Source organism: Schistocerca gregaria, chromosome 7, assembly GCF_023897955.1.
Source record: "Schistocerca gregaria isolate iqSchGreg1 chromosome 7, iqSchGreg1.2, whole genome shotgun sequence".
Classification (NCBI taxonomy): Eukaryota; Metazoa; Arthropoda; class Insecta; order Orthoptera; family Acrididae; genus Schistocerca; species Schistocerca gregaria.
Window position 1 is genome coordinate 84,871,605 of NC_064926.1, and position 9,007 is coordinate 84,880,611.

General features: G+C 43.2%; 1 pseudogene; it reads left to right on the forward strand.

The window, feature by feature from the left end:
- The first annotated feature begins 927 nt into the window (after positions 1–927).
- LOC126282621 (5S ribosomal RNA) lies at positions 928–1,045 on the forward strand (annotated as a pseudogene).
- The last annotated feature ends 7,962 nt before the right edge of the window (positions 1,046–9,007 follow it).

Below are 9,007 nucleotides of genomic sequence, written 5' to 3' on the forward strand. Positions count from 1 at the left end.
ATTTTCCCAGGTTTACTGGCAGAGGAGAGGAACGACTTTGAATTATTCATATTTGTCAAACAGATTTTTTAGGTTATTCACTGTTGATGTTCAATGTCCATAAAGGCATTACTAGATAATAACTTTTCTCTTTATTATTGCGCTCTGGATTAAGATACCTTCTTCTGTTTGGGCGTATATTTCAAGGCCTAAGCGACTGTTTAATCAGCTCCACTGCCGTTGGGTGAATTCGTGACCTACATGCCCTTGTGCAAATAATAATAGTGTTAGCTATAAATAATGGTTGTTCAAAGCTAATCAAAATGTACTGCTGGTGGCGTGTGGCAGTTGTAACAAGAACAGCCTTATCCTGACTAAGTTACGTTTATTTATGGTTCAGATCCCGGTGGCGACCTTGGCGGCTTCCGTAGTTTGTGCTGGCATTGTTGCACATGCTGTAAAAGAGTGGCAAAAGAGTATCTGTTGTGCTGCTGGGAACAGAGATGAAGGTATAGGGGAAGTTCAATTGTAATTGACCAGCACATTTGCACATGCTGTAAAAGAATGGCAAAAGAGTATCTGTTGTGCTGCTGGGAACAGAGATGAAGGTATAGGGGAAGTTCAATTGTAATTGACCAGCACATTTGCACATGCTGTAAAAGAGTGGCAAAAGAGTATCTGTTGTGCTGCTGGGAAAAGAGATGAAGGTATAGGGGAAGTTCAATTGTAATTGACCAGCACATGTGCGGCTCTAGGCGCTGCAGTGTGGAACCGCGAGACCGCTACGGTCGCAGGTTCGAATCCTGCCTTGGGCATGGATGTGTGTGATGTCCTTAGGTTAGTTAGGTTTCGCTAGCTCTAAGGGACTAATGACCTCAGACGTTGAGTCCCATAGTGCTCAGAACCATTTGCACCTTTTTTTCTGGACCAGCGCAAGGTAGAGCTCGTGGTAACGGCCTTGCCGCAGTGGATACACCGGTTCCCGTGAGATCACCGAAGTTAAGCGCTGTCGGGCGTGGTCAACACTTGGATGGGCCACCATCCAGGCCGCCATGCGCTGTTGCCATTTTTCGGGGTGCACTCAGCCTCGTGATGCCAATTGAGGAGCTACTCGACCGAATAGTAGCGGCTTCGGTCAAGAATATTATCTTACGACCGGGAGAGCGGTGTGCTGACCCCACGCCCTCCTATCCGCATCCTCCACCTAGGATGACACGTCGGTCGGATGGTCCCGGTAGGCCACTCGTGGACTGAAGACGGAGTGCTTTGCAAACCAGAGCTCGGTCCCTATGGTTTCTGCAGGTTACGGAATCCACATAGGCAAACACAACACAACAATAGAATTTCTAACTCCTAGTAGCCATGAAGTACACCAGGGTTTCCCAGAAAGTAGTGCATGGCATTTGTTTTCTCAGCCGAAGACAATGCTACGAATGCGGAATGTTGCGTACCGGTATGTATTATTTGAAGTCTCCTGAATGAAAGCACCAAGTTTCTGTCATTCGTGACAGATAGTGTAGTTGCGCTACAGTTTCAAAATTATGTACGTTGCAAGCATCGTGTCGTCATTGAATTTCTCTCTGCAGAGAAAGAAACAGTGGGGAATATCCACAAAAGCTTGTGCAAAGTCTACAGAGCATCTGCTGTCGACAGAAGTACAGTTAGTCGCTGGACACGGAGGGGGTGGTCTTCAGAAGGCGGTTCAGCGGAGCTCCACGATTTGCAACAGTCGGGGAGACCATCCACGGCTGTCAAACGTGACACACCTGACCTAGCCCCTCGGACCTCCAATTTGTTGGCCGCCATTCGTGGAAGACATTTTGAGGACGATGAGGAGGTCATTCACGCAGTGGAGCACTGGCTGGGCCACCAGGACAAGGATTGGTACCGACATGGCACACACGCCCTTGTTTCGCGCTGGAGGAAGGCTATAGAACGGGACGGATATTACGTGGAAAAATAGGGTGTGCCGGTAAAACACCATTCTTTCGTGTCTGTAATTCTCAATATTTTCAATAAAGAAGAAAAAGAATGCTGTGCTTTACTTCCTGGGCAACCCTCGCTTTATCACGATTAAGTGAATAGTGGCATGGTAGGAATGTGGATACAGCTAAAGAAAGTGTGACATAAAACGTTTGAAAACAATAAATAGTCCTGTTACTAGTGTTGCACCCAAAATATTTACGATTCTTATACTGAATGGAAACAATCCTTACAAAAACTGACCAAAAGAAATGAGGCTGAGGTTGGTGGTAGGAACGATGTGACATGTGAGGCGTGAGTGTAGGTTACATGAACGGTTTCAAACAAACTTAGTAGACCGTCATTTACCATGCGGAAACGGGTTACAGCTCACTCTTGAAAATGGCTGCAAAGCAGAGATATTGCAGAAGGTCAGATTCCAAAATAAAAGCATATTTTAATCTAGCTGGAGACAGCCAGAGCGGGAGATTGTTATAATTTATAAAATTGTTTTGGCTGTCGTTGAAAACAATATATGTCGCAAAAGAATGGCTGATAAATGCTCGCTAGGATATTGGCATGGTGGCGTGGTACAGTTAGTAATGCGATACTAAGTAGATAACAGACAATGTCTGACAACCAGGTAGGATTCAGATAAAAAGCAGAAATGTGCAGCAAAGAAAAAATCCGTGTTTAGATGTATCAGTACGGATTCCCCTTCAGCTATCGACATGAGGTAGGTAATGGTGGCATGACCGGATTGGAGCACCACTAGTTTACATACAGTGTATTTGCAGTTCAATACTGCCAAATGTAAAACGAAAAATTGCATTTGTCTACGTTTTTCAAATATCAGGTGAATAAGACAGTCAACCATTTGCAATAAACGGTGGTTTTCAGTTAATCATAAGCATGGTTTTAGAGGATTTAAACCTGTCTTCTTCAAAAGGACACGAAACAATTTCACATTAGCAAACAGTCGGTAGCGATCTAACATGTTCACATGAAATGTGTCAGCAACGATCTACACATCCATTTGCAAAAGTTAGAGGCCCCTAAAATCAACGGCTTGTCGCACCAGGAAAATCTGTCACATAAAATGCCACACCATGTTAAGAGCTACATTCAGTCCTGAATGGTTTTCGTTTGATCGGCAGGTGGCTCTTAACATGGTCTGGCATTTTATGTGATTGATCTTCCTGTTGTGACAAGCACTTTTACAAATCAATGAACAGATCGTTAGCGATGCATTTCACATGCAGATGTTAGATCGCTTTAGTACCTGAATGTTTCCTAATGTGCAGTTTGTTTCTTGTCCTTCTGAAGAAGACGGGTTTAAATCCGTTGAAATCATGGTTAAGATTAACTGAACGACATTATTTATAGCAACTGGTTGACTGTGTTATTCACCTACTATTATCCAACAACTGCTAAAGTTAGCCATGTTCAAATCTTTTTTCTAATTACATTTGAGTAGCATCATAATCACGAATACTCCACAATCTTTTGGCTGTTTGTGCAGTGAAAATATGTCTACAAAATGGTACAGCCTTAAATATCTTCAGAAGAATTAGAAGCGGTAGATGGCGGCATGTTGTATTTACATCTAATACGATACACAAGCATTTACTTACTTCTGACATACATTTTGGAAACATATTTTAAAAAAACGAGAGTTTTATGATTTATTCCACACGTCTTCATTCGAGTCTGAATGGTTTCCATTTGAAAACTACCCTTCTTCCCTCTTATTCCAAAGGGTGATATCTTTAACCCTGTGCTCTAGATCCTACACAGTATTATCTGCCCTTTAATGCAGTTGTTATACCGGCGTCAAAAATCAGAAACTACTTTTTTTTAATGTGAATAAATGGTTATACGAACATCAGATAACCTACCAAATATCAGCAACAATCTATAATCATACAAGTCCTTCCTAAAACATCAGGATCATTACACAACACTTGTTATTCCTGTAGTTTTGCACGCAGCGAAATTCCAGTTACTCAGTAGGAATTCGGGCTTCCTCACAAGGGAAACTCCCCATTGCACCCCCCTCAGATTTAGTTATAAGTTGGCACAGTGGATAGGCCTTGAAAAGCTGAACTCAGATCAATCGAGAAAACTGGAAGACGATGTGTGGAACCATGAAAAAATAAGCAAAATATACAAACTGAGTAGTCCATGCGCAAGATAGGCAACACCAAGGATAATGTTAGCACAGGAGCGCCGCGGTCCCGTGGTTAGCGTGAGCAGCTGCGGTATGAGAGGTCCTTTGATCAAGTCCTCCTCGATTGAAAAGTTTATTTTCGCAAAGTATGTTCTGAAGTATGTTCTGCCCGTTCGTTCATTGACGTCTCTGTTCACTGTAATAAGTTTAGTGCCTACATTTTGCGACTGCACCGCAAAACCGTGCGTTTAGTAGACACAAGGACGTGCCTCTCCAATGGGAACCGAAAACATTTGATCGCTACGTCGTAGGTCAACCTATTCCTCCACAGGAAAACACGTCTGATATATTCTATACGACACTGGTGACGGTATGTGCGTCACATGACAGGAATATGTTGTCGACCCAACTAACTTGTACACTTGGCGAATGGGTAAAAAGATTCTTCTACCTTGCCCGATTAACGTTTTCTTGTGGATGCGATAATCACTCCCAAAAAAGTGATGAAAACTTAAGAGTTTGTCACATAAACTGAAAATAAAAAATTAAACTTTTCACTCGCGGCAAGACTTAAACCAAGGAGCTCTCGTTCCGCAGCTGCACACGCTAACCGCGGGACCACGGCACTCTGGAGCTTATATCATCCTTGATGTTGCCTATGTTGCGCATGGACTACTCAGTTTGCAAATTTTGCTTATTTTTTCATAGTTACACACAACGTCTTCCTGTTTTCTCGATTGATCTGTGTTCAGTTTTTCAAGGCCTACCCACTGTGCCAACTTATAACTAAATGTGAGGGGGTGCGATGGGGAGGTTCCCTTGTTAGACCGAAGGAAAAAAGAAGCACAAACCTACTGGAAGAATGCGTGCCCCCAGCTGAGACAAAGATATTCACTAAAAACAACAGTGCTGACGACAAGCTTTTATTTAGGCGGAGTTGCTTCATGTTTCGGTGAGTCACTTCTCATTATTTTCCTAATATGTGAGAACTGGTATTTTATAGCAATTGCTGTCGCCACAGGACGTGTACTCTGAGTGAGTCCTGCGTGCTGATGGAGCTGTATGGCGGGTGACGAGACAGACAGCGAGTGACAGAGCAGTGTCGACATGGGCAGCGGAGGCGCGTGCCTGCCGGCTTCTTGTGGCCGCTGCGTGTCTGCAGCCGAGGGCCGAGAGCTGAGTCGTGTGGGCGGCGCGGCCGGTGGCTGGTGGCTGGTGCGTGACGGGACGTCAATCCTGCAGGACTGACCGCACGGGCCTTGCAGACAGCTGGTCGCCACTTTATGAGTCGTAGCCTAGGGCTGGTGACATGCAGAAAATGAAACTAAGTACCCTGTGAATTGTATCCTTCTCAAACTTCGATTAGCATATTTTACGATCTAAATACCCGGTGAAACGTAACCATCATAGACGTATTATCAATATCTTCCTGTTACACTTGTATATTTAGATTCTCCAAAGTGTCATTTAAGGGTTTGGCAATAGTATACGATTTTGAATACTCAGTTAACACTTTTCGATAATACCCGAATGAGATTTTCACTCAGCAGCGGAGTGTGCGCTGATGTGAAACTTCCTGGCTGATTAAAACCGTGTGCCGAACCGAGACTCGAACTCGGGACCTTTGCCTTTCGCGGGCAAGTGCTCTACCAACTGAGCTACCCAAGCACGACTCACGCCCCGTCCTCACAGCTCCAGAAGGTAATAGACGAGGTACTTGCAGAACTAAAGCTGTGAGGACGGGGCGTGAGTCGTGCTTGGGTATCTCAGGTGGTGCCGGCACGGTAACTCAGCGTGTTCGGTCAGGGGGTTAGCTTCCCTCTGTAATAAAAAAAAACTGAGTTAATCGATCAACACCGAACTTAAACGGATGTCTTACGACGTCCGCCCCGACCAGATGCAACGAACAAATGGTGCGTGACGGGACGTGGCGCCTGCAGGACTGACAGACAGATGGTCGCCTCTGTGCGAGTCGTAACCTGGGGCTGGTGGGATGCAGAAAACCAAGGTAAGTACCTTGTGAAACGTAGCCGACTCATTCAGACTCAGACTTCCCCTAGTCCTTAATATGATTTAAATACCAGGCGAAATGATACCATCATAAACTTCGATTACAGTTTTGTATGATCAATATCTTCGCAATGCACTTGTATAGTTCGATCCTATAACTTTTATTTCATGGGTTGGCATTAATATAGAATTCTGAATATATTTAACACTTTTCGATAATAATTTGAGTATTTTCTTTCGTTCTGAATTCAAATATCAAAATTAATTTTGCTAATAACATGGAATAATACAATTTGACTGCCCAGTACTTCATCGTTTTAAGTGATATGAATACACAATCCCTCATGTAAAAATAAGGCGAATTAAAAAGAGCATGAATAGTTGTGTGTAATGTGCGTTTAGAGTATATCTGATGGTAACTGACAAAGCTCAAGAGAAGTAAATATTTTCATAAAAAGGAATAATTTTTTAGTCGTCTGGAAAGGATAGCTTATTTTTATCATAGCAGTGAAGTTTGTACAACAGTGAATTGGTAACAACAAATGTCAACAACAGCGCTAAAATGGTGATACAAAGATTGTGCTAAATTATTTAAGACTGTTATAAGTAACTGTAACAACAAATTTTTAACGAAGTAGGAATTATATTAATTGTGAAAAGCTTCACAATAGGATCGCGGCGTCTCAGTGTGTTTTGTGTTATTCTGGTAGACTATTATGTTTAGTTTTCGGTGATACGGTGAGGTGATATACTGACAGTTTGAAATCTTGTGAATCAGAAATCTTTTTACTTGCGTCTTTACCCATGCACCAAGATTCCACGTGAAAAATGAATAACAAATCTCCTAAACGATCCAAGTGGTCTGTAAAGAGTGGGCAAAAAGTTTCAGTTTGTGAGAGGTGTTTGCAGTGTATCTGCAATGTAGCGCGACTCCGATGCAATTATATAAGCGCCGTGGAGCCAAAGTAGTGGTGTCGCATTTGTGTCTTTTCCATGCGTGTGCAGTGAACTATCGTGACATTATTACCAAATTTATCCACAGCAGACCAGCGTGCTGTTTTTTTTCTATTTTTCGCCTCCAAAGGACAATAGACATCCACCAGAAAGAAATATGTGTATGGATCAGCATGCCTGCCGAATCCACAGTTGTGCGCTAAAGTCCATGGTGGTGGTAGCTGGACACAAGACACAGGTTGGTCTGGGAAGCCCGTCTCCTCCATTATGGACGACGACCTGGTGCCTCCGCCACTGGGTAACGGAACTGTGCGACGCTGGGGAAATTACGACGTGCATTTAAGGCGGAATGTCCAGGAAGACTGTGACAGGAGGTGGAGCTGTTTTGTAATAACGGAAGTCCCCATCTCACAAATACAGTAACGATGAAGTCACGCCAACGCAAGTGGAAGATTCTCGAGAGCCTTAGTTTTGTTTATTTAGGGTTCAGATCCCAGTGGAGACGTCGGCAGTTTTGTTACCTTGTGCGGATATTGTCTTAACGTGCTGTAATAAAAGTGCCGCAGATGTATCTATTGTGCGACAGGGCACAGAGATTAAGGTATGGGGAGAGGTCAATTGTGCTTCAGCGGTACAAAGCAGAGCTCGGTCCGCTTATTTCCATAGTTTAAGAAACCCACGTAAGTTAGCATAACACGTCAACAGTATTTCTGGTACACATGTCACATGCCATCGCCGTTCCACTGATGGGGGCCTGATGCGAATGTGGATACTCTGAAATATGCGTGACATAAAAAGTTTGAAATAAGTGTCGCATCCACAACATATGAGCCATAAGTGTGGAATACATAGAACATTTTTGGTTTACAGCCGCTGACCATGTTGTAACAAGATATATCATATACATGTCGGCCGCTGTGGCCGAGCGGTTCTAGGCGCTACAGTCTGGAACCGCGCGACCACTACGGTCGCAGGTTCGAATCCTGCCTGGGGCATGGATGTGTGTGATGCCCTTAGGTTAGTTAGGTTTAAGTAGTTCTAAGTTCTAGGGGACTGATGACCTCAGATGTTAAGACCCATAGTGCTCAGAGCCATTTGAACCATTTTATCATATACATGAAAATGGCTACGCAGCCGAAAATGTGCGGTAACGGAGACCCCAAAACAAAAAGACATTTTAGTCGAACTAACGACAGCCGGTGCAGAAGATCGTTGTAATGCAGAAAGTTTGTTTTGTATATCGACCCTGTTGGGTATAAAAATTATATATCTCGATAAACAGTGGTTGATAAGACTTCTCCAGCACATCTGCGTGGTGCTGAGATACCGTCGGTAATGTTATACTAAATACGTAACAGGGAAACTTCGGGCGACCAGGTACGATTAAAATAAAAAGTAGAATTGTGCACTGAAGAAGAAGGCCGAGTTTAGATAAAAGCAGAGAGACTTCACAGTACCATCTGGGGTCTAGTCATCGACATGACGCACGTAGCGAAGATATAAACGGATTGTAGGCCTTTGGTTTGCGTGTCGCATATTTGTGCTTCATTACTGGCAAATGTCAAACGGAAAACTGCATTCTATATTCTTCCAACTACGCTTGAGTAGCTTCCCAATCATGAATAATCTAAAATCAACAGTTTTTCGCTGCTTCTGAAGTTTACAAAATGGTGAAAGCTTCAATATCTTCAGAGCGATTAAGACGTAGTAGACGGCAGCATGTTGTATTTATATCTGACCTCATACACAGGCATTTATTTTTTTTCTAATCTACGATTTGGATTTTCATTTTGGAAGAGCAAGAGTTTTATGCTTGATATTCCACATGTCTTGATTCAAACTGAATGTTATCCGTTTCGATACTATCCACTATTCTTTCTCTTCCGCATTATTTCTATGAGAGCGGTGAAGTTTGTAAATGAATTTTGTACT